Here is a 10,228-nt window from a genome sequence, read left to right on the forward strand (position 1 = left end):
TTCTGTACGAGGTGGTATTTTATATATAGGTTCAGAGAAATGCAGTGTGATGGAGTTTTCATCGAAACGTAGTATGTTCTTGTAATAATCGATTTGGCATTTAAATTTTTGCATTAGGTCATTTCCTATTATACCATCATGGCTAAGACTTATGTTCTTTACTACATGAAATTCGTGCGTGCAAGGTTTTGGAGAGTTTGGAAATAGTTGCATTTGAAGGCTTCCCATAGTAGGCGTTACCGCGTCGTTGGGGTCAATACCTTTAAGTGTGATAACCTCATTACTTAGTTTTGGGATTCTGGACATAGAATCGAGTTTTAGGAGACTTACACATGAACCGGAGTCGACTAGAAATGATAGTGGATGATCTGCGAATGGAGTTTGGACAGTGACGTGAGGTAGGTATCTTTTCTCAGTATTATTATTTACTTCATATATTTTAATATTTTTTTTATTTTCCAGGTGCTGCGATGTAGGAGAGGTGGTTTGCCCAATCGTGGGTCGTGAACTAGTAGAATTTGAATGGCTTAGGACTTTTGATACTGAAGAATTAGTAGTTTTCTTTGAACCTAATAACGATTTATTTTGAGTGGTTTTGACGGATTCAGCGTAAGTTTTTATTTTTAATATATTGGATTCAGTGGGTTGAGTTTTATTTTTAATAATTGATTTTGTTTGATTCGAAGGACTCGGAGGAGACAGTGAATTTGTTTTTATAAGATTCAATGGATTCGGAGGATTCAGAGGATTCAGAGGATTCAGAGGATTCAGAGGATTCAGAGGATTCAGAGGATTCAGAGGATTCAGAGGATTCAGAGGATTCAGAGGATTCAGAGGATTCAGAGGATTCAGAGGATTCAGAGGATTCAGAGGATTCGATTTAGTAGATGAGCCAGAAGGTATGGCATCGATTTTGATTCGGTGAGGGTAATTTCCCGAACGATACCTCTCGGGAAATCTTATTCGTTTAAATCGGTCGAGTCTACCGTATCATAACCGCCGTCGTTATCTTGGACTAAATGCACGGATCGGGGCTGTCCTTCATTATTGAAATTTGTCTGGCGACCGGATGTTGACGGTTGGAAATTATTAGCAAATCTATTGTTATTATATTGTCGTTTGCGACAATTTTCTAAAGTATGACCTACGTTTTTGCAGTAACGACACACGAGGTCACTTGTGTGAACTTTCTTTGAAGTATCCGATACGCGGTATTGATTTGGCATCTGAGGACGATAGTATTGGGGTTGTTCTCGTTTTGGAACAAATTTAGATTTGTCTGTATTAGGAAAATATGTTGGCTTTTTCATAAACGCATTCGACAGTATCTTTTCTTCCGCGACTGCGAAGTTTACTGCAGCATTGAGCGAGTCGGGATCACGACATCTAACTATTTGTGATAGTCGTGGATGAAGGCCGATAATAAATGTATGGAGAGCTAGATCTTCCATGGCTGCTACGCGTCCAGCTATTTCCGACTTTTTCTTAGTAGGTATAGATACTTGTATTTCGGTAAGTAATTTTGCTAAGCAGGTTTCAATTTTAAGGGCGAACTGATTAACCGTTTCATTTTGACCTTGTTTACAATCTTGGAGTTCGGAGAGTAAGTGTGCATAGTGTTTTCGTTCTCCGAACTGTTGTTTTAAGAACTCTACAAGCTGTTCAAAAGATTCAAATTCTTTAATACTACATATTGTCTCCGCCCTATCTATGAGTTGACTTAATATGTATCTGAATAGAATTGGTTTTTGAGTTTTATTGGCTATATTATAAGCACTTTGGCAATTGGATATAAAAGGGTTTAATTTGTCTCGGGACCCATCGAATGGTTTGATAAACTTTAGTAAGACATTTAGTTCGACCTTTTCTTCAACCTTTTCAGAACGGAGTTGTGCACCTCTAGAGCCACTGGGAACCTCTTCTTTTAAATCGTCTTTAGACATTTTGAAATAATTGAATATAGAAATATAACGCTAAAATATTAAAGTTAAGCCTAGAAAGTACACAAAAGATTATAAAATACAAGTACAAGTATAATAGTACAAGGAGCTGTTTCCACACCGTGTTCGCCGGCTCGAGATTCAGAGCTTATCAGTGATGTCTGGTATGCATTACAATAACAATCACTCGCTGTTGCAAGGATTACAATTTTGTGTAGCGACTTAATATTATGTAAAACAGATAGTAAGTTAAGAATTTATTAATTATCAAGATGTCAATTAGGGAATTGGAAGACTCTGAGTTCTATGCGAGACAAGTGTATATAGTATATCGTCACTCACTGTAGTATTGTCACGACAATGAAGATCTGCCACAGCATGATGATGAGGCCTGATTATAATCAAGGCTCAGGAACAACTCCACACAGCACTTATTTTATATTCCACAGGATTCACTAGCACACAATACACACGCGCACTAGGATGTTGAAGGCATATTTGGGTGAACGTTGTTTATTATTGCCTTTGATTATTGAAGAAAACGTAGCACTGGCACTTTAATTTGTAAGGTTTGTCCTTTGGAGACGTATTCGGGATATATCTGTGTATATATTGAACTTTCGGTATCCCACCGCTGCCACCAAATGTTATACGGGATCCTCGAACACGGTTTTTAAAAAAAAACTAATTTTACACACAAAAATGATTATATTGGTTTTTCACCACAATTGACAGTATTTAAGGATATTTGGACACTTAGAAATAGTAGAACTAGAAATAGGAATAGTAACGAATTGGTAATTGGAATTAGTACCGATATGTGTCGAGAATGACAACAGACTGACCGCGCGGGCGAATCCGACGTATATTTATATTATTATAATTTGCTGACATAGCACCCTCTACATGGGGTTGCAGTATTAAAATAGGGTATAACAGTACTCTCTTTGACCTACTAAGTTCGATGACTGTCTTCACAGGATACATATTGTTCAAAGTCCACACTTCAAAGTGAGATTCAACTTGAACAGTGGTTTAAAGCCCCGGAACAATAGCAGCACAATAAGAAACAAATGACAAGAGCATGAGGTCACTTGAAGTTTTATTGTTCCTCTGATATTAATATTGTAGCGAAGGATTTCAAAGCAAAATTGTCCTCCAGACCGACTCGCGGTCGAGGGCTGAAGTTTTGTTGTATTAGTATAAATATCGGTGAAAGATCTTTACTTTGTGCGATAACAATAAATGTGTGTTTCCAGGCAGGTTGCTATTGTTTTTGGAAAGTAAACTTCTATCGTGTCTTATAACTCTTTACACGGTAAATAATTATATTTCAAACTTGATTTGAGTTGAAATTTCTATACAAACTTAATCTTTTTTCGTGTTATTTTTGTCGTGAGATTATTCAATAAGCTTTTAGTAATCAATTATATTTTAATAGAAGCTCGATTAAGCATACAAATGTACCTACATAAGCTATTGAAATGTAATGAAATTAGTCTAGAAATGTCAATCAGTTTCAATGTGTTAATGTATCCCATCGGGTTCGCATACGAATGTACGAATGCATGCATCCTACAGACAAGTCTCAATGTTCTATTTCCAGTGGATTGATTTGAGTGAAGTACTTTGTTGATGTGAGAAATGTTTCATACAAATAACGATTTGGATTTTCCTGTTGGGTTTGTTTTCGTTAAGGATTTGAACGTCCTTGTTGTTATTTTTTCTTCAATTGCTTCGTAGTAGTTGTTACAGTTCTTAGTAGGCTGGATTCGGTACACTAAGTTGCTCACAATTCAGTCATTTTTGTTTGACTGTCGACTATTTTCTCTTTTAGTCAGTTTTATATTCAAGTGCACTTTGAGAGGCCTATGTCCAGCAGTGGACTGCGATAGGCTGATAATGATGATGATGATGATATTCAAGGAGCACTAGTCGCATTTGTAAATTATACCATTTGTATGTAAGCCTGTGACAAACAGTTCTGGAAAGAAGCTGCTTTAAGTTTTTGTATTAAAATACACATATGACTAAGATCTCTAACAATGACCTACATAGTAGAAAAGTCAACGATCACAAAAAACGCTAAAATTATCATCGCAAGTGTCAAAGTGTATAATTTTCAAACAAATGAGCATCCGGAGAAATTAGAATTGTTTCTGAATAGTTTTGACGGGATGTGATAATTTTTAAGATAAAATATGAATATTATTAATGGTCACAATGTCACTTTCAACTCTAAGATGAAGACTCCAGTTGCCAATATTCTCGTATTAACGATCGAGCTTTCCGTTGAATATAATAACAAGTTATATTAAATCCACGCATTTCTAATAAAACATTCGCTAAACACGCTCGTCTTCTCGCGAACATTTATGATTTAGACCTTCAAACAAATACGCTTTATGAATGAAATTACGTGTAGTGAAAAATACCGCGTAATTTTGTAAACTATTGAAGATTGATGGTGGAAAATTTTGCGATAATTTTAGCAACGTCGTTTTTTAGTTAGAAAAGTACAAATTTATCTATAGAAAGAATACTATTTAGTTTATATGTTCCTGAAGAGACTATAATAGTGAACACATGTCACCAACCCCAAAATTAGAGATCCAAAAATAGTATTCATTGGTAAGATTAAAAAGGTGCATATTACTTTTCATTCTATTCTTTTTTTACGTCTCTATAGCAGACCATTTAAATATTCTTATCGACTTTCATTCAAAGGCTCGGACTATGGACTTTTTAGAGATTGCCGAACTTAGATTGGACATAAAATCTTTTTTAAGAATTATTATTGATCGGACTTCGACTTTAAAGACTCTAAACTCTAAAGACGAAACCAATGAACTTTAGTTCCCTGAGAATGTTAAGAGCGTTAACTCTGCAGTATTTTGTACATTGACATAAAAATATATTCAGTTAAAATAATAAAAAAATTGTTATAGTCAAAAGCCATGTTTAAGCAATAAGGGTCTAGACTGATTCAAATCCGTTGCAACCAGTAACAAACTAGGTACAAATAGGTTCATCATTTCTTCATACCTACTTTATTATATAGCACTTTCAATACTGGCTCGTGTAAACTCTGATCATAAGATTACGTAAGGTTGCAGTGCCAATCGAATATCACGTAATATTGTAGAAATGTTATGAACGTTACTGAGGAGCGGTATTGCGTGTAAATAATTGTGTACCTGCCTGCTTTGTTGTGCTGTAAAATGTAAGAAACATTTCCTACAAAGCGCCTGCGAATCCATTAAAATATGTTTAACGATATAGAATATTTCCATATGTAACTGAATGTGAAATGAAAATAAAATTGTACCGCGTTGCGGAAACATTCTGTAGTTGAATAAAATAGTGCATGTTTCAAAAATAAACCGCTCTATTTAATGCCACAAATGAATGACTATTAACATTATCTACTACCTGATATTTGTAGTGGTTAGTAGCGTGATATAAGTGTGGGTTAAAAATAATTGAATTTTGAACACGTTTTTGTTTGTACAGGATAATAAATACTGAACGCGTCGCAAAATCGTGACATTGTGGGCGTAAAAATAAACTATGATGAACTGTTTTGCGGTGACCGTGGGTAGCTTCTAATATGGTAAATGTTCTTAGAGATGAGGCATCGATGTTGGTCCATGAAAACATTTCAAGATCAGGGGTGCGATTCACTAAGGCAAAACATCTTTACAACCAAGAAATCATCATTGTAACATCAGATGAAAACTCGGCGGTATTCATTAGTTAAAATTGCGCGATCGTAGCGCCTCAACGATGTTGACGGCGTGACATAGAACTAACATTTGGTGCCAAATGTATGAAAATCGGTATTCAGCAACACGAAACATCCTCGCCTGCAACGACAACCTCGCCTTCGCCTTCGATTTTATCTGTCAAACCGAAAAGCTTGTAAATTGTGGATGTTTTCTTGGATGAAGGCGATTGAAATGTAAGTAAAACAAGTTATTTAATAAATTGCAATGTGAAAATATGTTTTTATGATGATTTGTTTACCGTACTTTAATCCCTGAAACATTTGCGCCTATTTTTTATGTTTTAGATGGCAGTTCGTCTTTCCTGTATGATTTTTCGTTGGAAGAAACTAAACATCATGATAATTAAATAAATAAGAAGTCAGGCCTCCGTGATACGTATTATGGATTTACTAACACTAACTACTGATAGAAACTATAATAAGATTGACTGAAGAACAGATTCGACAGTTGAAAGATTTCCTGAGATTTCCCCTTTCCTAACAAAGGCGAATCGTCGAGGAGGAATTAGCAACCGCACCAATATATTACACTTAATCAATATAATATAAATCATCATACAGTACAGTGGATAGATGCCTAAAACTTACCGTCCATCCACCTTTTGCAGGTACTGTCAAATTTTTTGTTAGTGGGATTTAAGTACCAAATAATGCTATGTGACATTACAAGAACAATGTCTCACAAGCATCTGCCTCAAGGACTCAACAATATACATTAGATGCCATCAACCATCCAGATATTATTGATAAGTACGAGGTAGGTAAGAAGCAACTATGACCTGGTGGATAAGCAAGCCGGACTCTAGCAGTGACTTGGACAGTGGATGTCATGCTAGAAGTTATTTAATAAACAATACTATGTAGACACCTTCTAACAATACATATGTATTTTACCTGTGTATGTTAAATAGTAATATAAACATTTTTAACATTACACAATAGTGTGCAGGTATCAAAGTAATTTTTATAAAAATACTGAACTTTTCTGTAATCATGAATTAATAAAACAATATTTTAATTCATCATGTCTTTTTATTATTTTGTATTTTATAATGAATATGCATTTATTTTTAAATTCAGATTCCAAAACATTCTCCTTGCATAATAGAATGTATTTTTAACTTGATTACACCGAGTTCTGGCAAATTCATGTTGGCTCGCAGCTGCAATAGAACTGGACTTCCTCTGAACTGCTCCTTTTTGTCCTTCCAGTACTGTAACACAAGCAAAACTTATATGGTGTACCTAATATATAAAATAAATAGAACAACTATTTGCTTGGTGTGGTTTAACTTTCAGTTGTAATTTCAAATGCCTTTATGATTGAATTTGAAGGATAGAGTAAAGTCATTGTATTTGCCTGCTGTCAATACTAATTTAGTACCTAATACATACAAAACATAATGTAGAAGAGTACCTACTATACTTACCATGATTCAATGCAACAGTAAACACACACTATATAGGTTCATAAATGATTATTGTTTACTAACCTTACACCACTGCTCCAATATTTTCATACACCCACTACTTCACTGTTTAGGGCTGTTGTTTACGGATCATGCATGCATGCTCGCATTCGCAGTACGAGCATGGCCCATCATAATCAAACATGGTTTGCTTTCCAAAAAGCTTACTAGCTCTTCCAGCTGACTCAACGAAGGCAGTGCGTTGCGAGATACTAAAAGATAAATATTTTAGTTAATAGACGTAGTTCACAAAGACTGCTGACTGTATTGTATATTAAAATATAAATGTTACGTATTGTGTACTTACTTTCGACAGTTTTGGAACCAAACTAAAACACAGGACAAGTAGAATGCCGTTGGCTATGGGTACAACTTTTTTTAAAGTCCACTTGACCGCTTAAAGCCATTTGGAGCTTTGAAATCTTTCTCGTATTTAAATAAATAAACTTATAATCTAGTTATGAGCAAAATGTTTGAGTTTTGAAATGACACAGACTATATATTATACTACATAACCTTATAACAAATGTCAAAGATTTGAGTCATTATTTTCTATATCGAAAATGATATAATTAATTAATTATTCGTTGCATAACGAATAGAATGTGTCTTAAACATGCATATTATGCATTTACATTGATTTAAAATGTCGAAATAACGCCAAAAAACGTTAGTCGAGATTTTCTCGATTATACTTTAAATGGAATTTTGGCAACACTGTAAACATCTAAGCCGTCATCGTTGTTCGTCAGATCGTCGACGAGTTTTTTTGCTTAGCGAATACGGTTTTTATCAACGTTGTTTTTAAAAGCGATGTCTACGATGCGACATCTGTGAACTCGTCGTTGTTAGCATCGATGATGTGTTTGTTACAGAATCGCATGGCTGTAGTTGCATGAGTCAAGAGCGAGCGATAACGCGCGGGTTCCGGGAAATACAGTGAGTACTCCCCGCCGCCGTCGCCACTCCGTGTTTACATTCGTAATAACAACCGCGAGGAGATTATCCCGAATTTATGTAATAAATAACCCACAAATATGATAGCAACTGAAGTGGAGTAAAAGTATGTTTCATGCAAATCATGTTTGTTTTTCGTGACAACTTTCTCACATACGGAGAAAACCCCGGTAGGCTTGTTTTGATATGAATGACTCAACTACATGTTTTTCCACAACTAATAGACAACATTTCTATTAGACAGATGACCCTTTTCTTTGAAGATAACATATTTTTCTTGGATTTAAACAGATTATTATAGTCTGTATTGTTCAGGTACTAAAAACTTGGCGGGTTGTCGTCTACAGAACAGATTGTGAAGACCTATTTTTCTTTAGAGAACTGAGAGGCGTGGGTGCAGAATGGCAGGTGAATGTTTGTATTCCTATGATAAAGATAAAACTGGCAGTTACATTGGCTATTGTTGAAGCAACTTTTATCTAAAATAGAAACTATTTTGTACCTTTTAACTTTTTCTCCCACACCTTCTGTGTAGTCATTTATTTTGAAGAGGTATTTTTCAGTTATCCTGCTACAATGTGATAAATGCATGGAATTAAATTTTATTCAATTTGTCCAGTACGTAGGCGAAACGCGAATGAAATACTAACATTTTTGAAAAGTTTTGTAGAATTCCACGCCCACTAAATGTTGTGTTCTGTTGTGTTATGGTTTTTAAATGTCAATTTATTTTTATGCATGCAGTGCAACTAGGTGGCACATTTATTCTTTGAATGGGTATTTGCAGGAAGAAGCCTTAAAATAATATAGACGGTTTAATTTTAATTTTCAACGAAGTATAAACAGTTTTCCGATGAAAAACTAACTAACGTAGAGAAAACTTAATAGGTTTAACGGTAGCGTATAATGTTATTAATATACGACGTGCAACCTCATTATACTGTAGTTTTTACTCTTCTCACTCTAAAGTAGTGATTTATTTTAAGGCACACTTCATGAATAATTGTTAAGGTAATATGAAAAATTGAAAACCAGCACTCTTAAAGTATTCTATGTCGCATAGTAAAATCACTGTCTACGCGTCGTAGCGCGTAGCCGTAGAGCCTCCGTAGCGCGTAGCAATATACGTACCAAGGCATAATACTACCTCAGTCGTACCATGAGAATACGTAACATGTAGGTGGAAACACAGTAAACAAGCATAAAGGCCTTTGAAAGAACATAATATTTACTTTTTTAACGGCTGGCACACAAAATGGCTGCGCCACTAAATTCGATCTTATTAGATTTACTGACGTTAACAACATTTCCTACTTTCTATGAAGCAATAAAGCCAAAGAAGGTCAATATTGGAGGCGATTTAGTTCGGTAACATATAAATTTGCACTAAGGCTTAGCCTCGATAGTGATGGGAAAGTCGTAACATAGTTTACCTACACGCAATCTCGGGCTAAGTTTGACACGGTTCCGATAGCGAGCAAATTGCGTGATCCCCCCGGGCAATTAACGTCACACTATCCCGGATATCCAGATTTGCTTATTTATTGTTTAACGCGGCGAATATAAAGTAATAAAGCTTGTTTATCAATGACCGTGTTTTTGCGGAATATCGGGAATTTGTCGAAGGTGAAATGTAATGGAAGAATCCACAATCAGGTAGTGCGTCGCATTTTTGTTTGTTGTTGCGTATATTGTTTTACGGTAATGCGCACATGTATCAATATTATACGTGAGTCTGTTATTAATTTAACAACCGTCAGCCGGCCGCTGCCGAACGTGAGCCTATTAGAGCTTTCCTCAAGGATTATTTAGGGGAAGTACGACATTGGGTCTTACAGTAAGTTTGTTGTTGTTATTATTATATATTATATGTTGTTGTTATTATTATATGTTATTATTATTATATGTATGTCTCTTCCAGACCTCGGGACTATAGAGTCCCGGATTTTTGGGAGCCGAACGTGGGGCCGAAGCCAACACGCTGAAGCCCTTTTGAGACAACTTTAATGAAATGGTGACACAAAACCGACGATTATCCCTGTATACACTATAGAAATGTACCCAAGGACAATCCC

At 35.4% G+C, this 10,228-nt stretch overlaps 2 long non-coding RNA genes across 2 annotated transcripts; one reads left to right on the plus strand and one right to left on the minus strand.

Annotated features, from left to right (window-relative positions):
- Positions 1-5,611: 5,611 nt before the first annotated feature.
- LOC124646325 lies at positions 5,612-6,390 on the plus strand. The gene is made up of 2 exons (XR_006986318.1): positions 5,612-5,901; positions 6,013-6,390. It is a non-coding gene; the product is annotated as an uncharacterized LOC124646325 (long non-coding RNA).
- A 349-nt stretch (positions 6,391-6,739) lies between these two features.
- On the minus strand, positions 6,740-7,662 carry LOC124646323. Its single transcript, XR_006986317.1, has 3 exons — positions 7,504-7,662; positions 7,221-7,408; positions 6,740-6,941 (listed from the first exon to the last, which is right to left on the minus strand). It is a non-coding gene; the product is annotated as an uncharacterized LOC124646323 (long non-coding RNA).
- Positions 7,663-10,228: the final 2,566 nt, after the last annotated feature.

The sequence above is a fragment of the Helicoverpa zea genome, chromosome 3 (genome assembly GCF_022581195.2).
Source record: "Helicoverpa zea isolate HzStark_Cry1AcR chromosome 3, ilHelZeax1.1, whole genome shotgun sequence".
Taxonomy (NCBI): domain Eukaryota; kingdom Metazoa; phylum Arthropoda; class Insecta; order Lepidoptera; family Noctuidae; genus Helicoverpa; species Helicoverpa zea.